This window comes from Hippopotamus amphibius, chromosome 9 (assembly GCF_030028045.1).
Source record: "Hippopotamus amphibius kiboko isolate mHipAmp2 chromosome 9, mHipAmp2.hap2, whole genome shotgun sequence".
In the NCBI taxonomy this organism is placed as follows: Eukaryota; Metazoa; Chordata; class Mammalia; order Artiodactyla; family Hippopotamidae; genus Hippopotamus; species Hippopotamus amphibius.
Window position 1 is genome coordinate 62,569,277 of NC_080194.1, and position 25,411 is coordinate 62,594,687.

The 25,411-nt window shown below is 38.2% G+C and overlaps 1 long non-coding RNA gene and 1 pseudogene across 1 annotated transcript in view; one reads left to right on the forward strand and one right to left on the reverse strand.

Moving 5' to 3' along the window:
• The window catches only part of LOC130860378 (uncharacterized), a 32,709-nt gene extending 16,697 nt beyond the window's left edge, over positions 1 to 16,012 (reverse strand). The window contains exons 1-3 of the long non-coding RNA XR_009055433.1: positions 15,940 to 16,012; positions 15,102 to 15,348; positions 14,507 to 14,661 (exon numbers count right to left, since the gene is read on the reverse strand). This is a non-coding gene — a long non-coding RNA (uncharacterized LOC130860378). The remainder of the gene's footprint in view (positions 1 to 14,506; positions 14,662 to 15,101; positions 15,349 to 15,939) is intronic.
• Positions 16,013 to 18,195: 2,183 nt separating this feature from the next.
• On the forward strand, positions 18,196 to 18,688 carry LOC130860377 (uncharacterized protein C11orf98-like; annotated as a pseudogene).
• Positions 18,689 to 25,411: the final 6,723 nt, after the last annotated feature.

A 25,411-nucleotide genomic window follows, 5' to 3' on the forward strand; every position in this document is an offset into this window, starting at 1 on the left:
TTGAAGGTTCGTATGTAGCGGACTTACTGTATTTCACAAGTCAGTGATGTGCTGGAGCCAGCTTGTATCAACTAACAAGTACCTATCATTAAATAGTCAGACATTTTGCAATCCAGCTGCTAAACATCAATGTTTTTAAAAAATAGATATTTATAATCAAATAAATTTTATCTTTAAAATGTAGTAATCAGGCTTGTCACTTCCTATTTATTGTACTCCTATTTTCTCTTATCTTTTCTCTCAAGATTATTGTCATTGATTGTATCTCTGTGGTGGAAACACTATTTATTGATGTGCACTTCTCTTTCTAACTCCTTGTTGAGTGATGTCACATTGGTAGCTTGAAATTGGCCATAGTGGATGCACTTATACAACAGAAATCAGAAAACACTAGCTTGATTTATTCTTTATTTCTCTCTCTTTTTCTTTTTTGGCCGTGTGGCTTGCGACATCTTAGTTTCCCAACCAGAGATTGAACCCAGGCCCTCGGCAGTGAGAGCTCAGAGTCCTAACCACTGGATCACCAGGGAATTCCCTAGTGTTTCTCTTGTCATAGGTGAAGAAACTAGTAGTAAGCTTAATAAACTTGTCCAGAGTCAATCAGCTAATACAAGGTAGAAGCCAACGTGGTCTGAATCCAAAGCCTGGACTGTGAACTATGACACCAAAACTGAAGTGAGAACAAGGCTCTGAACAGGTAGAGTTTAAGGCCTTGTTCCTCACAGTGTGTTCAAAGGGCTGGAAGAGGCAGCATCTGGGAACTTGTTAGAATGTTGACATTCGAGTCCCACCCCAGATTTACAAAGTCAAAATCTGTCTTTTCAAAATTCTTTTACAAGATACCCTGGAAATTCCTATGCACCTTAGATTAGAAAACCACTGTTTCGGGAGGCAGATGTACCAACAGGTGACTACGCTACAGATTGTCATTAGAGCAAAAGAAGTAGAGAAACATTATTGGGGGGCATTTACAAGATTGAAGTGCGTGCTTTCTCTATCATGTAGCACATTAAAATTGTCTAGAGAGCTTTATATAATATCAGGGCCTTGCTCATTTAAAAGTAATTGCAATATATAGCCGGGGTGGAGAACTTGTTAGAAGCATCATGTTATACCATTTTTAGATGTGCACAGGCACCCCCAGTTATCAAACCAACAAATGAAATCAATGTCTGTGGCTCTGACCTTGGATTTTAGAGGCTCCATCTGTCTCCTGCCCAGGGCTGTAATTGCCCCCTCCCCCATAGTGGTTTCCTGGTCTTGCTCTCTACACAGACAGCCTTGCCTTCCCATCCCAAACAGGCCCTCTGGCTCGTAGGATTTCACATGTCACATGCCTCTCACCTAACACATCCTCTTTTCTCCTTGCCACTAAGCCACATCCCTTCCTTCTTCCAGCCCACATTTCTTTTCAGTCTTAAAATGATTTCTTAATATAAGCCTTATTTTTTTTTCAGCTCACATGACATCACCTCCCTCACCAGGATCAAATTTTACCACAGATCCTTGGAAACAAACTGTAGAAAATAAACAGAAGGATTTAAGGAAAGAACAACATCGTTGTTTGTTCAAATCAAGCATTCTGCTTTTTTGAATAAGCAGTCAAATCTAGCTAGTTTCCTTTTGTCTGGGTCCTCTGTTGTGCAGTAACAATCCAAGGCCCACCAAAGAGTGCTAAGCTCCCTCCCACATGTACTGCTTTTTCTCCAGTAACAGACTGTGTTCTGGTCGACCCGCAAAGCAACAATAGTCGACTCCTGCTGGCCAGCTTTCAAAACGGGTCTCAGAAGCCAGAAACAGGGCAAATTGATGCTTCTAGTTTTTTTCCAACAATCCTTCCCCACGGTTCAGATATACACACGGACATCAACTTTGATCTCTTTAAAGAGGATCCTTTTCTCCATTTGAGTAATACAGAGCCTCTGCGAGAATAGCAATAAGAAAGCTTATGATCATCCCCTCACATGATGAACAGACTGATTGCATCTTCTGGTTTAGCAACTTCCTCTTTATCCTCACCAGCTGCTGAACAAGTTGCCAGTAACTGTGATTGGGGATGTAATTGGTTCTTTGGATTTTGTTCCATTCCTAACCATATTTCAAGCCTGTAATTAGGTAGCGGGTTATGTAGACTGAAAAATGGTTCAGCTGAGTGCAAGTGAAAGTGATTCCAGGTTATTCTTTCATCCTAAAAATTCATTATGGCATGCAAACCAACTTCACTTATTTCGTCTTTTGTTTCTCAGAGAAAAGGGTTTTTTTTTGTTTGTTTTGGGTTTTTTTTTTTGGATGGGGGTTGGAGGTGATGGTAGTGGCTTACAGAAATTCTAGGGAAAAGACATGGAAATGAATTACACTTAAAACAAGCAAACTGAAACAGTCTCTAAGAAAGAAGTCCAGCAAAACTCCTTTTGAGCATTGAAAAGTTTCAGTTTGATTTGAACCCTCACTTGAACTTTGTTATTTAAAATTTCCTATATTTAGATTATAAATTCTAGGAACATAGATACTAATTATTTATTTATCCATATATACATTTAACTACTAATTCATTCATTAATACAATAGACATTTACTGAATGCTTGATATAAACAATAGGTTCAGAGTAAACAGAAATAAATAAGACATATTCTCTGCCCTCAAGTAGCTCATAACCTAAAGGGATATGAAAGTGTATGTAAAGATATAAATTCTCTAAAATTCTACATGTGCTAAAATGGACTTTTTTAGAGACTACAATGGGGTCCCAACAATCAGCAAACACTATGATCAACTCTGTAACAGTGGCAGTAGCTGGGTGGGAAATTTTCTTAATAAAGCAAAAGAAAGAAAGAAGAGGAGGAAATTTCTGGGACAAAAAACTTTAGGATCACCTTTCTATAATCAAAACTGAGGTGCTCAGATTTTATGTCTAACTTGCCCCATTTTTTCTGCAGATAACATCACATTCCTTACCAGGATCAAATTGTACCACAGATCCTCGCAAACAAATTGTACAAAATAAACAAAATGATTAAAGGGAGGGTTTATAGTTCTGTTTGTTTAAATCAAGTGTTCTCCTTTAAAAAAAAAAAAAAAAAGACCTGTCTAAGGCTATCTTTGACATAATACCCATATGTCAACTGGAGTAATGCTACTCCTTGAACTAAGACTGCTCAGAACTCCCATGCCACAATCAAAGCCGTTTCTAAGAGTTCTGTGAATCCCTGGAGGACTTACGTTTCCACTGTCACTTCTAGCTCTGAGTTCTTGTTCCCACAAATCAGCTCTGTTTAAGGATTACTTCATCTTCCTTGTGTAATGCCTCCGATTCACACCACTTTGACCCAGGTATAGAATTTCAAATCTCTTCCTTGATCTTAAAAAGTACCAACAATGAAATGATGTTGGTAGCATTCTCATACTTGTAACAACAGTGTAAGGGGCAAAGAACCAAATCCCTGTGAGAACTCATGACCCACTTGGACCAGTCCACCTTTGTCCTTTGGCCCCAGGACACAGTGGTGTCATCTGCTTATTCTTCATCTTGGGGGTGTTCATCTACCCTTCCCACTCTCCCACTCCCTTCTCCTTCCAGGTAGGCCCCCTGGCTTGCTCCTAGGAACTCCAGATTCTTTTTACACTGTTCAGAATAATGTGGTCCTCTCCAGTCCCAGTCCCAAAATTCAGCTCTAGGTTACTTTTGCTTATTCAAAATCCTACAGGGTCTGAGTAAACTTGGGATGGTGCTTTTGTTCTCAGGAGAAATTACACCTCTAATACAATCTGCTTTTCTTAGAAAGTACTTGTGGTTTTATACAGCAATCTCCTCCTACATTACACCGAGCACTCTTCACATTTAAGGATGACATTACTATTCATCAAACCCTGCTTTCTTTTCTTCTTACCTTCCTTCTGCTTTCCTTTGCAGCTGGTTTGCAAGAAATCCAGTTCTGTTATTATACAGCCATGCCTCACTGTGAACTCCAAATATAGATCATGATTTTGTTGAATCTGGAAGTCTTAACTCTCTAGACACCCAAAACACCCAGGAACAAGTGTTACCCACCAGTCATGATATTTAAAATCTGCCTCTGTCTCTGGATTAATTTACTTGTTCTATAAACCTTAATCACACACCATATGTTAAATTAATCTTTGTCCTGCTCTAGACGAGTTCACAGTCTGACCAAATATAAATTCCAAAATGCTTTAATGAAAGGCAGCATCTTTGGAATTAATGCAAAGCCTCTCAAGGGTGGCTTTAAAGGGACAATCTTCTTTTGCAGCCTGTTTCCCAGTTCATTAGTTAGAACATTAGTTCCACGCTTTGTAGTTGTGCCTCGTACTATATGCTGTATCTCCTGGGATAGAATGGTGGAATACCCTTCAAAAAGAAAAAAGAGTTGTAGAAATGGAAGGTTTGAGATTCTTCCCCCACCACTAATTGTGACTTAGGAAATCTTCCTCAATGTTTTTACAGAGTCTGAAGCAATTTACATATTACTCCATATTATAATCATGCAGTTACTTGTCTGTCTCCTCTCCTAGACGTGAGGCTCTGCAGGGCAGGGTTTTGGCTTACCAAAACTCAGTTCCTAGCATAGGAAAATGACGCTGGCAGTGTACCCACAGGAGCTTTATGGAAGAAAAGAAAAGGGAGGGGAGGGAAGAAGAAAGAGAAAAGCAGTTATTATGACTATCCTTCGTGGGAGTGAGATTATTCGACACAATTGCTTCGATTTGGCATCTGGAAGAATCTCCCTTCAGAGATGTGGTCAGTCTTACAGTTTGTGGATGACTTAGCACAAGCATCTGAGTGGTCAGCTATGCGAAGCTGGATATAGTCTAGGCACTGGGATTAAATATCTTTTATAAGATGGGCAAATAATATTAAAGTCTTGTAGATATTTTATGCCAAACTCTACTGCTTTATACTCCATGAACATCACTGCTGCCAATGACTGCAACGGAATTCGAACCACAAGTTTTGTTTTATTTTGTTAAAATGCTTTCAATTTGTCATATCTTAGTGTTATCAGCTGAACTTTGTCCCCACCCCACAACTGATATGTTGAAGCTCTTACCCCTAGTACCTCAAAATGTGACTGTATTTGGAGATAAGACCTTTAAAGAACTGATTAAGGTAAAAAGAGGCTTTGAGGGTGGTCATAATCTATCTGACTGGTGTCCTTTATAAGAAAACTTGGACACACAAAGAGACACCAGGGGCGCACGTGCACAGAGGAAAGACCATATGAGGACACCCACACAAATAACAATCTGCACACCAAGGAGAGGGGCTTCAGAAGAAACCAACCCTGCCAACAGCTTGAGGACTTCCAGCCTCCACAACTATGAGAGAATGAATTTCTGCATAAGTCACCCAGTCTGTGTGGTATTTTGTTATGGCAGCCGTAGCAAAGGAACACACTTAGAAATAGCACTGATCTCTAGCAAAAATTATTAAGACTAATCTTGGTTCTTTTGTTAATCAGCAAATATTCACTTTGTAAAATTTAACTTTAAAAAGTGAATGAATGGAATGAGTTACAGAGTACAAGGATCTAGAAAAATATCACAAGTAAATGAAAAAGAAACCTACCTGGATGCTCCCAGATAAATCTCTTGTCTTTGGAAAATCTGAGTTTTCTCATTTCTGAAATAAGACTGTTGGAAAGATAACTTATTTTATCCCCTAACTTTAAGAGTCTGTAATTTACTGTTAAGTATATCATTGGTAATGCTGGTTCTAATGGTGGTGGTGAAAAGCAAAGGGATTCAAGCCAGGATTTCACCAGCCACAAGTATAAGAAGATTTTATAATCAATATATGGCATGTGTTTGCATTGACTTGAAGACTATCATTAGAAACTTTTTCAGAAGACTAGGAACCTATAAGGTGATTATATTTTATTACAATAGGCTAGATTATGCTCCAGTAACAACCAACCTCTGAACATCCGTGGCTTAACAGCTGACTTCTCTTTTCACTGTACATTTCCAGCACCTGTCAGCACTGCTCATACTAGTTGCTCAGGGACCCACACTGATAAGGGCTTAATCTTCAACAATTACTTTGGCAGGGAAAAAGATGGGGCAAGTTGAGCATGGCTCTTAAAATTTCTGCTCAGAAGTGGCCATATGCCACTTTCATTCAGATTTCATTGGGAAAAGTAAATCACGTGACTATGTCCAATATTAAAGTAGGTGGGGAGTATAATTTTTCTATATGACAGAAATGACAAGAAATGAAATGTTTGTGAATAGCCTGGAGAGGATGACAACCAGGATGCTTACGATACTCCCCAAATCTGATTGTATTCATGGGTAACATAACTTGGAAATTTTAATCTGTCAGCTCTAGAAAATGCTGCTTTAAGCTTGAGAGTTAATTTCACTGCAAGAAGAAGAAAAAGGAGGAGGAAAAGGGGGAGGAGGAAGAAGAAGAGCAGACCTATTCCACATACTAGGAAGCAAGCTTCTGAAACTCATTGCTTCAAGAGGTGGTAGAGACTGAAAACTGGCTTCAGAAAAAGTCTAAATTAGTACATGGACTTGACTCCATGCCAACCAGGAATGAATAAAAATTATGACATCCCAATGTCCCTAGTCAGTGAATCACTCAGTTTTGTTTTGTTTTGTTTTAAGCTGGGCAATAATATGCTAATATCCAACATACTAATAATTCAGTAGTAACAGCACTTCTGGGTGTCCACAGAAACGCATATAATGTGTCTTGAAATTTGAATTTTCTGTCAGCTCATGTTTTATTTATTCAATCAGTGAAGGGGGACAATCAATCAATTTCATAGCATGAAATACAGTGGTGCCAAAAAATCTAGGAAAGCAACTCTCAAAATTGTTTATTATGTAAATTGTTCTGAATACATATCGGATGTAGTCTCTCTGTTAGGCACTTCACACACAGTATAATGTCTCTCTTCTCAACCTAGAGATGCAATGTGCATGACCCTGAGCTGTTCCTAGAGGCGTGTAGGGCCAAGACTGATGGACACTTGACATGAAACCATCCTCCCTTTTTGGGAAAAATTTGAATTTGATCAACTGTCATTAGTGGGAGTAAATCTAGAGTACAATATCAAAAAAGGTGTCACCCCCAAATTACTTAATTAACGAGGAAAGAATAAAACCATGAAATCGTCTTGTCATTTCAAAGTACTGATCAAATCATGTCCGTGAACTAAAAACTGGGCAGACTTTAGTCCCCAACTTAAGATAAGAATATCCTTGCAATATGCTTTCGGAAAAAAAATAAAGAATTCTCACAAGGGGAAGGCCAAGAAACAAACATAACAGATATCTGAAGATTCTTCTGATGATATACATCTCTTAAAATTCCAAATGCTACACTGTTTTATAAAAAGAACAAATTAATTAGCTAATTAATAAGTCTGGCAAAAGAAAGAGAGTCTCTTCTGATCATTGCCCAAAATTTTCTGAAAAATCTTATTGGTTCTGATTTACAGATGAAGAAACTGAGGCTCAAAAAGGTCAAATCATCAGTTCATAATCCAAAGCTGACCTTCTCTATTTACCTCCTTCACTTTCTGAGCCCTTTTTACTTCTTCTTATCTACCTCAAATGCATTTCTTTTTTTGGTTCTCTGCTAGAATTTCAAATTTCTGGAATCAGAGAAGATCCCAGTGCGCTGCATTCTCAAGAAACAATGACACACGTTACTTCGGCTTTTTCCCAGGCCTCTTATTTGCTTCCTAAGAGATTCAGACAGAAATTTACTTTTTAATCCTTGTACCAGGATTTGCATTTTAAAACCGAGTTTGAAATATTGACTGATTTTTGATGAAAAAAGGAATTCTGCATGGTGAGATTAGGAACTTCAGGGAGAGAAAAATGTCAGCGAGGGCTTTCCTGGTTTCCTTGAAATCACACTACCACAGCATCAGCCTACATAGAGGGATGGCCTTGCTCTGATTCTTCCAATCCAGGCACCAGAAATCTGCTAGGCAAAGACTGTCATCCTTGAGTAGGACCCATGAATCAAGAAATTTAATCCAAAACAAAAAAAGCTTTCAAAAAATATAGGGCATGAGGGAGATGATTTCAGACACCTGATCCAACCACAGTGTTTAAAAAAGGGAAAATCTGCAAGTATCCGTGTTCTCATCTGCTCAGAGGTGAGTCATCCACTCTTTTATCCTTTTCTGTCATTCACTCAGCCTGCGATTCTCCTCTAATTAAAACATCTGGTTACTCCTACAGATGTTTCCAGACTGACTAGTGCACCCTTTCTTCACAGCTTGCTGGATCCCCATCTTGTAAAAGAGCCTGATCTCTTGCAGTTGGTGCTCAGGAGCATTTCAACAGGACTAGCATAAGGATAATTTGAATTAATCAGAGCTCTGCAAAGGAAATAGCTACGTACCAAAATTTGTGCTACAATCCAGTCAAAGAAAGACAGGGAAATGAATAGAGTGGCTACTTGCCAGAAAGCTCTGATCGTGCCCTGATTTTCCCAGAGCTATTTGGCAAACCACAAAGCACTCAAGTGTAATTTCTTCATTGGTACTTGTCTCCTTTTTTTCCCCAGTGATGCAACTTGCTTACCTAAGTCTCAGCAACCCACTTAAGTAAGCAGAAATGGGAATTTCCATGGAACATATTTCCAGAGAACTTCTGATGTTGGTCATTGAATTAGAAGCAGCTGTGTTATCTAATGTACACAAAATGCTAATTAACCCCTTTTGCTACCATCACTCTTCCACTCCAATATTTTAAAGTTCAACCAGAGAGACTAAATTCAGAATGTGCCTTGTTTCTGAGAGCTCTAAGTACATCTAAAGAGCTAAATCTGAGAAATAAAATCAGAAACTAAGATGTGACCTGAAAATGGGATTTTTCTGGGGCTCCTCATTAGCTAGATGTCTGGGCTCTGGGTACTTTCAGTTAACTCACAGCTCAACAAATTCCTATGGAAACCTACCATGAGCTGCTGAAATAGTGACATGGATACAAGGAGAAAAAGACCAGTCCCTGACTAATGTTTTTCACAGCCTGATGGAGAAGATAAATAAAATAATTCAGATCTATACTGAAGATGACTCTAGAAGGCAGACACTGCCAACTGGTATTAAAAATCATCTTTAGAGAGAAGCTCTAAGCTCCTCAGTCCATGACGCTTATGACAGTGTTTCTTGATGTCAGCATGCTCAGTTTGTGCATCTATGTGCATTTTTCTATATGAATTTTTTTGTATTTCTGTATTCTATAAGTACTATTTTAATTCAAAAATGTTAAAAAAAAAACTTTGACTAATTACATACATTTGGCTTTAAATTCCCTGCATTGTTTAATCATCCTAATGATATTTAACATTTGACCCACTTAAATACCTTTGTCCAACAAAGGGGGGATAAACAGAAGTAAGCAACAACGGTGACAAGAAAAATGGCTTCTTTGGTTAAAGATGACCGTGTGCCAGGTACTGGACCAGGCACTGGAGATGAAAAGTCACACTGCAGGGGAGAAGTCTCTTGGCCATCAGAGATCTCAATGTGAGACGTAGACTGCCTGTGCTGTTTTCAGGCATACGGTTCAAAGGTGGGAGGTGGGCAGAGAAAGAAGGATTTGAAGATTTGGGGGTGAAGCATGCTCTTTCTGGTTAATTGCTAACTATACCACTAGCCAGTGTCAGGTGCCCACCTGCTTCACACACTTATGCCCACTTGCAGGGCCCCAACCAGTTCTAGGATCTTCTATTCTCAGGGTTGCCATCTGCAATTCAAATGTTCATGTCAGCATCAAACTCTGTGAAGAATCACTGAGCAACCTTGAAGATCTCCAAGCAGCCACTGTGCAGTTAACACAAATCTATAGGCCAGGCTCGGTAGTGACCACACCAATAAAACAAAAATCAACCATCCCCTTTATAGGCAATGTGGAAAGTCCAGTGAATCCCTCATTAACCTTCTAAGTAGCCACAGTCATACAGTCAGCACTAACCATCCTCATAAAATGAAGGAGTAAAAGTAAAAGTCATAACCGGGTTTTACTGTTGTTGTTTTTTTTTAAGTGGTGGCCTTACTTGTATCTCAGGAAATTATAAAATGTTTTCTCTTGCCCTTGTCCTTTTCGTTTCCTCTCCATCTCTGCCTCCCTCCCCTAGCCATCGCTTCTGCTCCAATTGCCCTGTTGTTGTTTATAAAGCTGTGGTCACCCAGCCTGTAAGGTGGATAGCAGTGATTTATCTTCCCCATCTTGTATGCCCGCTGCCTAAAACACTGTTCAAATACCAGGCAGCCACTCAATAAATGTGGGTTAAATACGGAAGAAAATACAAAGAGCAATCAAATTATGTGAGACTAAATATACATATGGGACTGAAAAAATAAGTATCCATTTAATCTGCTAGAAAATTCTGGCCCTCAATAAAATGTTAGAGTTGGAAAGGATCTAACATATCATTTGATCCAATATCCTTATTTAAGAAATGAGGGTTATGTGCACAGAAAAGTCACAGAGCCAGCCAGGGAAAAGCAGGTATAGACCTCCCTCCAGGAACCATGCGAATTTCTTCACCTCTTAAGTAGTCTTTTCTGATTAACTTCCCATTCTTGTCACCTGTAGCTCTGCTATGCTACAGGTGATGAGAATGCCACCCAAAATGTTCTCTTGATTTTTTTTCTGATTTGTTTTATTGTCAGTTTATGTGGTTTTGTTTTTTAATGAGTCACACTCTTCTTGCTAACTGTAGTGACCTTTTCTTGACCTTCCACTACTTCTCTTTTGTTTTAAGTATTCTCTTAAGTTGCCTAAATTTTTACCATTCTTTTCAAGTTGAAGGGAGAAAAAAATCGTGCATAGTAGAAGGGGGTTTGGAAACTCTATTGTCAAAGATGATGTGAATTGATTGTGGGAGGAGGGCAGGAGTTGGCAGTGGGGGGAGGTGCAGTGTCCCAGACCAGTGAGGAAATACCAGAGCCTGGAAAATTCCAAGCCAGAAAGGATAGGACATGCCTGCAAGATCTGGTGAAGGGGTCGCAAAGGACACTTTTTGCAAAGGAATAAAAATAAATGGATGAGAAAGCTCACTTGGGATATCTTTCCAAAAAATAAGCAATGTAAAAATAAAAAAGTCCACAGTTGGTAAATTCATTCAAATGTTCATTTATTCAACTGACATTTAGAAAGCACGTTCATTTGCATCCCACCTTATACTAGATGGGCTATAGTGGAAAGAAATAAACACTTCTCAAGGAGTCCAGGTTCAAGAGACAAAAGAATGTTAAAGACAAGTTTTCAGATGCATTGATTTTGAGCAAAGGTCTAGATTTATTTCAAACTTGGCACAAGGGCACTAACTTCAAAGAAAGCCTGTTCAAATCTCATGTCCACAAAGAGAATCTTTATATTGATAGAAATAAAACAAAACAAAACAAAAACATTGTCTTGATGAGGTTGTTAGTCTAGATGCTAGAAAGGAATTCTAAAAAAAGTTTATTGATCTAGTCCCAAGATTGTTTAAAGGGTTTGAATTTGTAAGACTGTCATACATATATCCATTTTGCAGGCTAAACTCTAATTTCACTGACCTGGAGGTTAATCAGATATACTACCAATTAGTAATGAAAGATTGCTCAAGTATATTATCAAAAGGTAATTGTTTTTTGTCAGGTTTGAGACACTTCATTTCTTTTCCAGTTCCTAAAATTTATCCTCAGAAAAAGGTGAGACATTATATTGTGAATGAAAATTATAATGTATACTCTATCATGAACAAAGTGACAGAAGCTTTTTGTGACTAATAAGAATTATTAGCAAAAACAAAAACATAATAGTATTAAATATTCAATGTCTATTGCATCATCAAGTTATGAAGACACATGATCAGTCCCTACTATGAGAATTCCCTTCAGTGGTTTTCTATCCTCTACCACATCCTAGGTGGGATATTCTATCAACTAACAAATTATCTTCATTCTGACTCTCATTCATCAAATATTCTTATCATTATTTGACTGGCAGTAAGAAGTACTTTGTGGGCAGGGAGACCTGCTTTGAATACCTGCCCCACCAATTAACCAGGTTTGAAGGTTAGAAAAGTTATTTAAACCTTTCAACATCGGTTTCCTCATTGCTAAAATGGAAATAGTTTCTCACTTAATAGAGTTGTTAAGGTTACATAAGATAATGCATGTGAAAGTATTTGGCACAAAGTAAACATCCAATAAATTATAATTATCTTAATTAAATAATCATCATCGTAATCATTTCTTTTCCAGCCAGTGTGGGTACACTCTGCCCACTGGATGGGGTAGAAATCAAAGCATTAGATTTGAATCTAAGCTCCAAAACTTATTAGCTACGAGATCAAGGTAGATCATTTAATGTTTCTCATTTAAATTCTTCATTTATAAAATTGGCATAAAGTAAGAACTACATCACTGAGTTGTGGTGACAAGTAATTGAAATAATACAAGGAAGTGCCCATTGCCACATGGAGTCATTCTTCACTAAATGATATTCCCATTACTCAGCACGTCCAGATCTGGTATTCTGGCTAATGGAGAGGCATTCCTGTGTTATAAACAAATAAACTGCCATTTAATTTGTCAGTTCAATAGGTAAGTATTTTTAGTGTAAGTTTTGTCCTCTAGAGCCTCTAGGGCCTACTCATTCCTGGAGAAGGTGATCAAATCACATTAAAGAACCTGCAAAATAGTGTACAAAATCAGTTATATTACCAATCCTTGTCCACATAAGAAGTCCTGCCCCATGAAATCATTTGTTCTATGATTTAAAATGAGTATAAGCTTATTAAAAAGAAATGAAAATCAGAGTACTGAGCTCTACATTATACATCTAAGAGGGAAAAAAATGGTTGGAAAATTCCAGTGGGTAGAGTCCTGGAGACTGAGTTTAGTGTGGGGTCCAGTTGTTTGCTAGGCATGAGAGTAGTTTCTCAGGGGGTCATACCCTCTGTTGCTACTCCCCAGGCTCATTCCTGGGCCCCATGCATTGATCTCTGTGGCAGGCTCCAGCCATTCTGAACTACCTGCTACTCTCTGATGAGTCTGTGATTCCTCGTTTCAATGCCTTTGTACCATCTAGTCCCTCTACTAGAAGTGGCTCGCTGCCCCTGTCCCCTACCTTTCTTCTGCATCTGCATATCTTTATGAGTCAGCTCAAGTGTCACTTCCTCTGGAAAGACTTGCTTCTCTCACACCATCAATACCCTTCCACTGTGTTTCTTTGGGCACTGTCTTGACTTTCACTATAGACATCCAGGGAGTATCTTTTAGTCTTCATCTTCTTTAAAGCACTGAGTGTAGACACCATGTCTTATCCCCCCCCCACCTTTTTTTTTTTAACCTGAAGCCTAGCCCACAGTAGGTTCTCACTAATACTTAACTGGAGACTGACTGGTCAAGAATAGAAATAAAAATATGATCAAAGTTCCAAGGAGAGGTAAAAATAAGCAGCTTTGTCTTTAATTGGAGGGCAGAGGGCAAGTGTTGGGATCTTCCAACATGTTATTCTTAGCAAGTTTTCTGCTGTTATCTGTTTCATTTTAGTTTCAGTATGGGGGCACATGGTTTTTAATCTGTAAAAAGGGGAATAATAATTACTGTTCAAGATGACTGTAAGATTTGAAAAAGATAACATATGTGAATGTGCATAGACTAGTACTTGAACTAAGGTAAGAGGTCAATAGATGTTGCTATTCTAATCAAAGTATCAGCAGTCTTTTTATTAAAAAAAGCAACTTACATACAATAACTAGTGACTGACATAGATCTTACTGAAGATTTCAAGGGAAAAAATAGAGAAAAATGTTTATATGTCACTCCCCACCACAAACCACAGAAAATCCACAGTCAAAGACCCCTTCTTGGCCATAATACTATTGGGGATTTCCTCTTTGACCTTTGAGTAACTACCCAGGAGTACAATGTCTGGATTATACGATAGATGAACTTTTTAAAAAATTGCCAGTTTTACAAAGTGATTGTACCATTCTACATTCCCACGAAGAGTATATGAGAGTTCCAGTTTTTCCACATCTTTGCCAACTTTTGGTTTAGCTTGTCTTTTAAAATTTTAGCCATTTTCTATCTCATATCCACAATGGTCTTATATCTCTAATACATAAAGAGAACTACTTAAGTTAATATGAAAAAACCAAAAACGGTCATGATTTTTGAATAAGCACTTAACTAAAGACGAGACAGCTAATTCATTTGCTGAGAGCAGGAGCAGGAAGATCCTAAGGAGAAAGATGGGACTTTACATCAGGCCATGAAAGGAATGAAAACACTTCAGGACCAGCAGAACACAGAAGGATTCTATGGCAACACTGGGGGCCCTGTTGAGGCATTATTCAACAAGGCTGCACAATTTCTCCAACACTGTTCAGTCTGTTGGGAATAGCAGTGGACAATTGGGGTCCCAGTCAGAAACAATGATCATCACAAATTATTCAGCCAGGCATATCAGGGTGGGATAACTGCTGAAAGAAATAATCCCCGAATTCTAGTGACTTACCTCAAAATAGTTTGTTTTTCACTTGACATTGATGTGTAGGTCAATGATGGTCTCTGCTCCACACAGTCACTCAGGCACCCAAGATCCTTTTATCGTGCCTCTCTTGCAGGTCTTTGAAGTTCTCTTCATTCATCCAGTGGATACAGTAAAAAGTGCTAGGATTAGACATGGGAGACTTTAATGAGCCACTTCCACTTAAATTTCACTGGCCAGAGGTTTATCATTTGTTTCATCTAATTGTCAGAGGAAACGAATAGAGAAATAATAAGTCCTGGAGATAAGGATAATAAAGCTATTGCTGACCATTTTCAGTCTCTGATACAGAAGGCAAAAGTCAGGTACCAGAATATTTTTCAGTATAAGATAAAAACAGAGACATGGGAATTTTTCAAGATCAGTTCATACAGTGACATGATGTATTACATATCTTCATCTCTCTTTTCTCCTCCTGAAAGTTGGTTCATGCCCCCACCTTCTTAACCTCCTTCGCACTTAGTGCCCAGTCTTCCTTTTTATCTTATTCTTGGCATCATTCTCAGTTGTACATTAGTGTTCATGTTCCCCATCAACTCTCAGCTCTGTATCAAGAGCTCACCTTTGTGCTTGAGTTCACTCCCTCTACAGAGATCCATCCAGCTGCCTGTCGTCTGATTTACGCTTGTGTTCAGATAGTTGGTTTCCTCTGATCTTTTCTTTGTCTATTCAAGATCCTATTCATTCTTTTAGGCTCAGCTTAGTTCAAAGGACACTTCTCTGGGAAGCTTTTCCATCATAACCAAATGCCTGGGCCATAGACATGCCCTTTGATTCTAGATCTTCCATTTATTTATTTTAATCTTGATCTTCATTCATTGGCAAAATGGAAATAAGAGTTAGTTTACATAACAATGGTAACTATTCAAACCTAGTATATAAAAGTGCAAAGTATCTAGTGTATAATAGATACTCAGGAATCCTAAATGAAAATTTCTCTTCTGCTCAGAACTTCTTTTGCATTTTTATAATCCTTTCACCTATTACCACATTTCCCTTTTGTTGTTGGTGTATATGTACTTGTCCTCTCTTTCTATTGGATTCTGGATCATGAGCAGATGCTTTTTCTTGTGTGTGTGTGTGTGTGTGTGTGTGAGTGAATTCTTAATTGTACTGAGCACATGTACTCATGACACACATCCAATAAATGTGTTCTCATCAGAAAAGTTCTGAGATTCTCATCCCAGAAGGAGATGGTGAAAAGACTTAAGCTAATGTGTTAAGTATAAGAAAAACACAGAAATTCTTTTTTAACAAGAAAGAATCCTGAATAAGCAAGCACAAAATATATCTCAGTAAACATGGAAGTACTATATGAACTCTATCATTACACAAATACAGAGGATTATTATTATAAAGTAGAATAAAATTGAAGTTAAAATGTTGTGTTTTCCAGTTACCATGAAGAGTCCAGTTCATAACTACTTCTTTTTTACTGCTTTACTTCCCAAAAAGTGAGGCAGAATGATTGCCTATTGAGAGAAATTAAAATTATTGGTCATTTTCCACCAAAAAATTGCTTGATAGAGCCAAATACAATTCTGTAACTGCTCCTTTTTTCCTAAATACTTCAGGAAAGCCCCATGGGCATCCGGTTCAAGCAAACAGTGAGAAACTTCAGCATGTGATGAATTATGCACGTAAACAGGAGAGAAACTTGATGAAAGATTCAGAAATTGAGGGTCAACAGCAAAATAAGTGGTCTTTACCATGTTTTGTGTATTTCAGACACACAGATTTTTTTTCCATCATAAGTGAAGCTGGAAAAAATATATATGCCAACTTTTTGCATTGTATGTAATGTTCATCTTTGTATAGATCTTGTTTCCAAATTCGCTTTTTAGGAAGTTGATTTATACCTTTGAGGCTGCTGTTCCTTATGTGTTTCTAAGAAACTAAAAGTTACAAAGTTACCACATGGAATTAAACACTGGGGCTCAAATAAAGAATAAAGACAATTAAAATTTTTCATGCCCTCATTTTTTTGAAGACCTGAAGTGATTTTTTTTTTTAAGAGTTCATGTTATGGTCCTAGTTGAAAATATTTCTATCATTGTCATTTTATTCTGTACAGTATTAAACTAACATGAAATCTAGGTTGCTTCTGATTAAATACAGATTGGAGGAGACAGAGTCTTTTCAGGCTTAAAGATCCCCTGCCTACTGTAAGGACTTCCATAGTTAAACAAAATGCAAGAGTATCAAAAATGTTTACCTAACTTAATTAAACTAAAACAGGGATTTCCCTGGTGGCACAGTGGTTAAGAATCCACCTGCCAATTCAGGGTTCACAGGTTCAATCCCTGGGTCAGGAAGATCCCACATGCTGCAGAGCAACTAAGCCCATGTGCCACAACTACTGAAGCCCATGGACCTAGAGCCCGTGCTCCACAACAAGAGAAGCCACTGCACTGAGAAGCCCGTGCACCATAACGAAGAGCAGCCCCAGCTCACCACAACTAGAGAAAGCCCACAAGCAGCAATGAAGACCCAATGTAGCCAAAAATAAAACAAATAAAATAATAAATAAATCTTTAAAAAATAACGTAACTAAACTAAAACAGATTCTGATAATTAACAATAACACATTTAGGACCAAAATGCGTCTGCCGAGTGCTCAGTCTTTTACATGTATGCACTGGCAATCCTTCAATAATAACAATGATATATTAAGCACCTACTATATATGAGGCATGGTAAGAGTTGCTTTGCAGATTATACCTATTGGCCAGAGTGCAATTCCCCACCCTCTCTACCACTCACCAGACACATACACGTCCGTAAAAGAAATTCTGAAACCAGTCATCTTGGGAAAAGATGGCCAACTAAATCTATAACCCTTGGTCCTGTCCCAAGATTTAAGGCTCTCTGCTCATCTGCCCTTTTAGGTACTCAGTCACTCTCATCCATTCATCCATTCTTCCACCCATTCAAAACGAATCAAAAGTATTCACTGACTTCCTGTGAGATAGGTGTTTCCTTAAGGGGTGCAAAACAGATATGGTTCCTATTTTCACAGTACTTTAGTAGAAGAGATAGTAATTAAATAGTTACTTAAATACCTAAGTAATTATGTACTAAAATAAGAACTCTGGTAGAAAGATATCATATGCTATGAGAGAGAATAACAGTGAGGTCAAATTTAGTTTGAGGACTTAGAAAAAAACTTTAAGAAAACAGCATTTAAACTGGGTATCTAAGAATGATTAGCAGTTAGTCAAGTAAGAAAGGGGAGGGGGTAGAGTATTCTGAGAAGGAGCTCAAAAGTTGAATGTGTGTCTAATATGAGAGTGACTGAAAGAGGCCTAGTGAGGCAACAGTATAGTAAGTAGAGCAAGAACCAGATGATGGAAGACTCAGCATGTCTTTCAGTGGTTTTAGACATTTTCTTAAAACTATTGGGGAGAAAAAAAAACTACTGGGAAGTATTTACACCACTGATTATATATTATATTATATTATATTATATTATATTATATTATATTATATTATTTTGGAATACATGCAGAGGACTAGCATGTTCAGATTATCTTTTGAAAAAAATCACTCTGGTTGCTGCTGAGAAGAAGATATATGAGGAGGTCCAGAGAGGATATGAGATATTAGGCAAGAGATAAACAATGGTTCCTTGAACCATAGTGGTGGCAGAGTTGAGAGACATTTCTCATTGAAAATAGAGAGGGGCTTGGCAGCCCAGCCATGGGTACTCTGGGTGGAAAAATCAACTGGCCATGAACAGAGCTGAAGAAGAAACTGTTCAAGCCACGGCGGGTGTTGAACCAGGAGTGGTGACTGAAGCACGGGGTGGTCAGGGCTGTGATAGACGAAGGGCTGATCATACAGCATCACCTCAAGAAGCGGGCGTCCAGTGCACGTGCCAACATTACTCTGTTTGGGAAAAAGTGCAGAAAACAACTCCAGTCTATCCTGCTTGCCCAGAAAGAGAAAGTAGTCATGGAAGTGGAAGACCCCCACCAAGCCAGCCAGGACTAGTGAACCACAGCCCAAATCGAAAGAGAAGATCAACCCCCCCAAGATGTAGACATGGAGGACCTTGAAGATAAGAGCTAAATCTCCCACCCCTTCCACCAGAAGATTCTCAACTGAAGCCAGGAGGACTCGATGGTTGTTCAAGAGGACTTTGGAGAAAGCATTGCTCCTTTTCACTCTCCCCAGATTCCTCTTCCCTAATGGTCTAGTGACCTGCCCCGGAGGGATGTATTGAAAGAAGAGGTTAGAAAAGATTGGGGAGGGGGCCCTAAGCAGTCAACTCTATTTGTAACGAAGGCCTAGCGTTCTCACTTGAAAAAAAAAAAAAAGAAAAGAAAAGAAAAGAAGGAAGACAATGATTGTTGTAGTCGCCTCCAAGATGGTTCCCGATGAACCTCACATCCTCGTATTCATGCTCTTGTATAGGCTACTCCCATATTGAATCAGACTGACCAGTATAACCAATAGAATGTTACAAAGTGTCAATGTATGACTACTGAGGTTAGATCATAAAAGGCATCGCAACTTCTGCTTTGGTGTCTCAGATCACTCATCCCGGGGAAAGCCAGCAGCCATGTCATGAGTACCCTCAAGCAGCACTTTGAAGAGGCCAACATGGAGAAAAATTAGGGCCTCACATCAACAATTAGGATCAACTTGCAAACCATGTGAATGAGCCAACTTCAAAGCAGATCTTTCTGCCCCAGTCAAGCCTTCAGATCCATGCAGACTCAGCTAACATCTGACTACATCCTTAAGAGGGTCCCCAAGCCAGAATTGCCCAGCCAAGTCATATCTGAATCCTTGAATGACAGAAATTGTGAGACAACAAATGGTTACTGTTGTTTTAAACCATTAATTTGTTACACAGCAATAGATAATTAATATGGTGACAGATTGAATATTGTAACTGAGAAAGAGGGAGCTATCAAGGATAATTCCTAGATTTCTGGCTTTCATATGCTTTTACAGATAATACAGGCAGTGACCTAGTTTTTGAAGACAGAACAAATTCTGTTATATTTTTGATGAATTTGGGGTGCTTTTGGGACATCTAGTGATTATAAATATCAGGATTCTTAATTGCAAGCAAAGTAAACAAGCTTTGTCTGATTTATACAGAAAATAACTCACTGGGGAAAAAAATCTTTGAAAGAAAATATGGAAAAAATATACATGAACTTGTAGGCGATGATTTCTTAAATAGGACACAAAAAGTACTGAACATACAGAATAATCTGATAATTTGAAAATTCTCTCCTTCAAAATTTTTCATCATCAAAAGACATCATTGAGAGAATGAAAGGTAAAAGCAACCCACGGATTGAGACAAAATATCTTATATATGTATATATCTCAAAGGAATCATATTCAGAAAACATAAGACAACTTACAAATATTTAAACTACATATGTTAACAAAGCAATATATCCAGAATATACGAGAACATCTACAAGTTAATGAAAAAGGCAGAGCTCTCAAGAGAGGAATGATCACGGACTTGAATAAGCAGTTCAGAGAAGAAGCTATCCAAATCAAAAATACACACATAAAAAGATGCTCAATTTCACTGTTGCTAGGAATCGAATGTTTATGTCCCAACCTAATTCATTTGTTGAAGCCCTAATCCTCAACGTGATAGTATTTGGAGATGAGGCCTTTAGGAGGTGATTGGGTCATTAGGGTGGAGCCCTCATGATGGGCTTAGTGCCCTTATAAGAAGAGACAAGAAAGACCTTGCTTCCTCTCTCTCTCAGCCATGTGAGGCTACAGGGAGAAGGTGGCTGTCCAGAAGACAGGAAGTGGGCCCTTCTTAAACACTGCATCTGCAAAGCCTTGATCTCAGACTTACCCTCCAAAACTATGAGAAATAAATGTCATTTCAGCCACACAGTTTATAGTATCTTTGTTATAGCAGCCTGAACTAAGACAATTGTTTATCAAAGAAATTCAAACTAAAATTAGTTCAACACTACTACCTGGTCAGGAAAGTGGCTAAGATGAAAATGCCAGAAAATACCCGATGTTGATTAGAGTACATAGGAACTGGGATCCTTATACACTTTAGCAGAAGAGTAAATTGTTATAATCACTTTAGAGAACTTTTTGGAAATACTGTACCTAATATTTAAAACTAGACATTCAAAAGCCCTATGACCCAGCAATTCAACTCTTAAATATGTAACCAATTGGATTGCATACATATTTTCACCAAAAGACAAAAATAGGAATGTTCAGAACAATATTGTTGTAAATAATAGTGGAGAGAGCCCCTCTCTGGGAACTACTTACATGGGTATAGGAAAATGGATTAATAAATTGTGTGTTTTCACCTGATGGTAAATATAAACCAATAAGAACAAATAAATCTACAACTACCTGAAAAACTGGATAAATCCCAAGAACATAATGTTACATGAAAGAAGCCAGACAACAAGAACTGTATACTGTGTGAAACTATTCATATAAAGTTCAGATCTTTGGTTTTAGAAGTCAGGGTTATGGTTACCTTCACAAGAGGCTGTGAAAGGAAGCAGACATAAAGGATGCTTCTGGGGGTGTTGATTACATATTCATTGCTTTTTAGTTTACAATCATTCATTAAGCCTATACACTTAGGATTTGTTCACTTGTCTGTATCAATCTTATGTTTCAGTCAAGAGTTTAAAAGAAAAAGAAATGTTATCTAGTGGCTCACAGGATCACCACTTTGGTACAGAGCCAGGTCCATGAATATAGACTCAGGAACAGTGGCCAGAATTTTGCCATAGAACTGGTCCAATGAGAATCCAGCTGTAGATACTGTAGCATGCACCCCTGAACCTGTGAGCTCTGAACAGTGAGTCCTGTCACCAACTCCACCACAGCTGCTAGATCATTTTTTCCTTCACACCAAGGCCAGAGGAAATGTCTCACAAATTTCAATTCATTATGTCACCAGTTCTCCAGTAAAAGTCTGTGGCAGGTACATCTGATTGATGGATCCTGTGTCGTGTCCCCATGTTCTCATGGCAAGGAAATATGGGAAAGCAAGGATTTCGAATTTTAAACTTCTATTGTGGGACAAGGGCTATCCCTCTTAATTTCCTCAAACAAAAAAAGAGCGTTCCCCTGCTGGGAAGTTAAAAACAAGTCAGATTTTAACTACAATTTTTCATGCGATAGCAGGGATTTGTCAGGATTTGAGTCTGTATCTCAAAGGAGAAATCTTGGCTGGAGATATAAATTTGGAATTACTAACACATAAATATTTATTGACCCCAAGGGATGGATAATATCATCAAGAATATAGAAAGAAAAGAGAAAGTGACCTTGGGTCCAACTCCGAGGAATTTCAACATATGATGGAAAGTAAAGAAGGATGAGTTGGCAAGGCTGACAAAGAGGTAAGGAGGAAAACTAGAGGAGTGTGGGGTCACAGAAGAGAAGGGGGTCTTTCAGGAAAGAGGGAGAATTTAATTGGGTCAAATGATGTTGAAGAGATAATTAATACCAGGTGCCAAAAAAAGTACATTCTTTGTAGAGACATGGAGGTCATTGGTGAGTATAAGTGCTGTTTCCATGCAGTGACAAAGTAGAAATGGGGAAGACATTAAAATGGATTGGGAAGTGAATGGGAGGGTAAAGAATGGAGACAAGTATAAATAACTATTTTGAAAAGCTTAATGATGAAGGAAAGAAGCAAAATTTTCTTGACTGTCTATTTTGTCTCCATTAATAACATGTCTTCGTATACTGCCACTCACACCTTATACTTCATAATGATTTGTAACCCAGGATGTTGCTCTTTTTTTTTTTAAGGTACAGACTTCCCTCACTAGAAACTCTTTAGAAAGCATTTCCATATTCATTTTTTTCATACTCTTGTGTCGTAAGGGCTTGAAACAATAAACATTTTTAAATAAATGAATCAGTGTTTTAAGATACAATCTTCACAGTGACCTTGAAAATTACATGGTAAGAAAACTGAGACCCTTAAAGTTTACATAATGTTTTCATGTAGCTAAGTCTGTAAGTGGAAATCAAGATTTAAATTATGCTATACTAACTCCTGAAATTTTTCACATGTATACATAAGTTACATCATTCTTATGGTCATGATTCTCTGTTTCTAGACATTGCACCTTCATGCCAGAGAGCAAGGAAGGAAACAGACAAGGATACCTAGAACAAAAGATGTATGCCAGATAAATTTGTTACATTTTATCAAGGAAACACTGATTTTCTGAAAAATCCACGCAGTAGCCTCCTGGTAATAGCTTCTTGGCCAGGCTACCAGAAATAAAATGGAGGATGTGACATCAAATTTTCTGAGTACATTGTTGTCCTGAATAAGATTGAGGTTATGTTAGTAAGGAAGAGGAAAAGAGCCAATATTGAGTAGACGACTAGCAGCAACTATCTCACCATATAATCAGAAAATCATAGATACTGACAGTTAACATTGCGAAGATATGAACATAACACAACTAAATTTTCTCCACCAATAGAATACAGCACCTTTTTCTTTTCCAATTGAATGCCTCTTGAAGTCAGGTTGAAGTATTATAATACCTAAAAGTTTTTATTTGCTGCCTTGATATGGCTCATAGAGTCCCAAAGTTCTAACAGTTCCCCTCTTCTCACCAGATATGTCTCCTGCCCAGCAGGAAAGTCTCCTCACTCAGCTAGCTCCCTTGTCTGCTGGACCAGCTGCACTCTACCTCAGCCTTGCTACTCTGTTCCCTGTCAATCTATGGAATTATTCAACCTAACCAGTTACATTCTCCTATAGGAACCAAGGAGCCCCTCACCCACTAGTTACTATAAAGCCTACCCCCCACCACCCCCACTTATTCACTCTCCTCCCAAATACAATCCTTATAGCCCTACATGGCCAGTAATGTCCTGCTTCCCTGGCTGTGAGTCTATGTGACTAATAAAAAGCTGTCAATCTTATTTGTCCAGAATTGGGTTGTCCTGTCTTTGATCATCTTGTTTTACTTAGGGTAGGGGAATCCCTCCCTCACCAACAGGGTGAGTAGGAGGTGATCGAAACAGTGGCCCAACAGAAAATTGCTAAAATTTGACAGTTTTGACCTGTAAAAATGAAAATTTTATATGATTCAGCCTAATAACTGGCTTACATTAGTGACCATGCTGTATCAAAACACATAATTTTTTTTTTTTTTTTGTCTATGGCATGTGGGATCTTAGTTCCCTGACCAGGGATCAAACCCATGCCCCCTGAAGAGGAAGTGCAGAGTCTTAACCACTGGACCACCAGGGAAGTCCCAAAACACACATATTCTTAAATCTTGAAATCACTCCAGTTCAACAAGGTGAACATCCTAGACACGTGGAAAGAAACTATATGAAGGAGCCAACATTCCTCTTGCTCTCTCAATAAGAAGGAATTAAATTATTTTCTTGTCCTGAAAAATAGCTGAGAGATTTGCATCTCTCTCAGGAAACAGCAAAAGGAAGCAAATAGAGGTCTACAATGGAATGAACATGATGAACACCTTCCAATTTATGGACCTGAAGACTATCCCTATCTTCAACACTCCACACAAAACCAGATAGATAGATGATTGATGATAGAAAGATAGATAGATAGATAGATAGATAGATAGATAGATAGATAGATAGACAGACAGACAGACAGATAGATAAAGATGATAGATAGATAGATGATATAGATAGATAAAAACACAGACAGGCAGACAGGGATAGAGATCTTTCCAAAACTCCAAGGGGACATCTTCTTGTCTGAAAATCATCTTTAGTTACTTTTGAATGATTCCTTCAGAGAATATAGACAGACACCATCCTGAATGAACTAACAGAGTTTGAAGATCAACATTTCTGCCTTAGGAGAGGTGATGAAAAGTGATCTACCTGATTACAGTCGTCCCTTGGTATCTGGGGGGAATTAATTCCAGAACATCCTCCCATACCTCTGAGGATACCTAAATCTGTGGATTCTCAAGTCCCTTATATCAATATAAAACGGCATAGTACACTTGGCCCCCAGTATCTGCCAGTTCCTCATCTCGGATTCAACCAACCACGTCTGTTGGTTTTGCTGGTTGAACCGATGGGTACGGGACCTGCGGATGTGGAGGGCCAAGTGTACTTAACTTTGAGCATCCTGTATGTAGTCTTGCCTGCGGACTTTGACTTGGGGGCAAATTTAATTTCTGCTTCCTTTTCCAAAGAAGATATGCCAGTTCAAGTATCTAAATGGCTCGTGTGCAAAATAAAGCTACTTTCAGCAGAGAATTGAAAGCAATGTACACGACATTTAAACACGGTTAAGTATTTTCTCCATGAGGAATTTAAAAAACAAAAATTATTTGACTTGTTTTAGCATTCTGAAATTGTGGTTCCATTTTATTCAAAATAATTATAAACAACTTAGCCTCATTTCTTGAGGAACACATTTATGAAAGAGCTCTGCCTCTTGCTATTGCTCAATGTGCTTTTTAAAAATTCATTAAAAAAACATTTATGGAGCGTCCTGCCAGTTACTGGGCTAAGGACAGGGGTTGCAAAAAGGGAAAATGCGTTCAATTATCTGTTCATAAAAGGTGATGTTGTCTTTTTCATCTTTTTTTTTTTTTTTTTTTTACTGTGAAAATCTTTTATTACGGTCTCTTTTGGCAAACTAACATTTTATACAAATAAGTCACCCAGTTTACTTTGGACACAAAGCCAGTACAAACTGAAACGAGGATCTTAGGTGAAGAGGAAAGGGGAGGAAGGACAGATCAGTCATTAACATTTCTTATATTCTGTGAAAAATAGGTATACAGGGAAAAAAATAGACTTTCACAAGTTCAATGACTTTACATGATCCTTTGTACAACAAGGGGTAAATCCACCTCCACCAGATCCTTC